Below are 1,771 nucleotides of genomic sequence, written 5' to 3' on the forward strand. Positions count from 1 at the left end.
CCATTCCAAGAGTCCCACAGATGTCTCAGTCCATTCCAGAGGAACCTCTTTGCCCTGCACTGGCTCATCTTTCACGCCGAGGATCGACTCACACCACGGTGGCACGTGGGACAGCCCTGTGGGAAAGCCTCGAGGGAAAGCCTCGAGGGAAAACCACAGATCCTTTGATCCACGCGATGGGAAGCGTGACATTGCTGCTACAGCCTGGAAGGAAAGTGCACGTGCATGCCCCCACTCGAGATGAGGCCTTTCTCCCCTGGCGAGACTCCAGAAGTACCCAAAGATCCATATCAGCCCGTGAGAGGAATCCTCGGTTCCGGCCCAGACTCCACACAAGGTTTTTGGCCCGGGTATCGACGGGAGAGGATCCCGAGAGGCCCCCTAGCAACTCGCATGGGGACTGGCCTCTCCTGAGGCCACCAGGGCGGGTCCCTGTGGTCCCCGTCGTAACTCGAGAACACCTGCCGCAACTCCAGAAAATCCAGGAAGTTCTCCCTTCCAGCGAGATGAGGCCTATTTCCGATGAGGCGTCTGGAGACTAATGACACCTAACCTCTGGAACTTCGAAAGGGTCTTTCACACCCTTGCTGCAACTCAAGAAGTTCACCGCCATACCCATCTCCACTCGAGAGGAAGAACGATGGTCCCGCCCCCATCCAGAGGAGCCCCGTTTCCCCCTCGGAGATCGAGATGAGGGATCCTTTCCCTGCTTTCAACGGGAAAGAATTCCTGCGTTCCCGTCGCATCTCAAGAGGAGGCACTCTCAACAGGAAAGGCGAGAGGAACTCCATGGCCGTACCACCATTCCAAGAGTCCCCCAGATGACTCTTTCCATTCCAGAGGAACCTCTTTGCCCTGCACTGGCTCATCTTTCACGGAGAAGTCGACTCACACCACAGTGGCACGTGGGACAGCCCTGTGGGAAAGCCTCGAGGGAAAACCACAGATCCTTTGATCCACGCCACGGGAAGCGTGACATTGCTGCTACAGCCTGGAAGGAAAGCACACGTGCATGCCCCCACTCGAGACGAGGCCTGACTCCCCTGGGGAGACTCCAGAAATACCCAAAGATCCATGTCAGACCCTGAGAGGAATCCTCGGTTCCGGCCCTGACTCCAGACAAGGATTTTGGCCCCGGTATCGACGGGAGAGGTATCCCGAGAGGCCCCCTAGCAACTCGCATGGGGACTGGCCTTTACTGTGGACACCAGGGCGGGTCCCTGAGGTCCCCGTCATAACTCGAGAACACCTGCCACAACTCGAGAATATCCAGGAAGTTCTCCCTTCTAGGCGAGATGAGGCCTATTTCCGATGATGCGTCTGGAGACGAATGACACCTAACCTCTGGAACTTCGAAAGGGTCTTTCACACCCTTGCTGCAACTCAAGAAGTTCACCGCCATACCCGTCTCCACTCTAGAGGAAGCACGATGGTCCCGCCCACATCCAGAGGAGCCCCGTTTCCCCCTCCTAGCTCGAAATGAGCGATCCTTTCCCTGCTTTCAACGGGAAAGAATTCCCGGCGTTCCCGTCGCATTTCAAGCGGAGGCACTCTCAACAGGAAAGGCGAGAAGAACTCCATGGTCGTACCACCATTCCAAGAGTCCCCCAGATGTCTCAGTCCATTCCAGAGGAACCTCTTTGCCCTGCACTGGCTCATCTTTCACGCCGAGGATCGACTCACACCACGGTGGCACGTGGGACAGCCCTGTGGGAAAGCCTCGAGGGAAAGCCTCGAGGGAAAACCACAGATCCTTTGATCCACGCCACGG

This window comes from Capricornis sumatraensis, chromosome 18 (assembly GCF_032405125.1).
Source record: "Capricornis sumatraensis isolate serow.1 chromosome 18, serow.2, whole genome shotgun sequence".
NCBI classification, from domain to species: domain Eukaryota; kingdom Metazoa; phylum Chordata; class Mammalia; order Artiodactyla; family Bovidae; genus Capricornis; species Capricornis sumatraensis.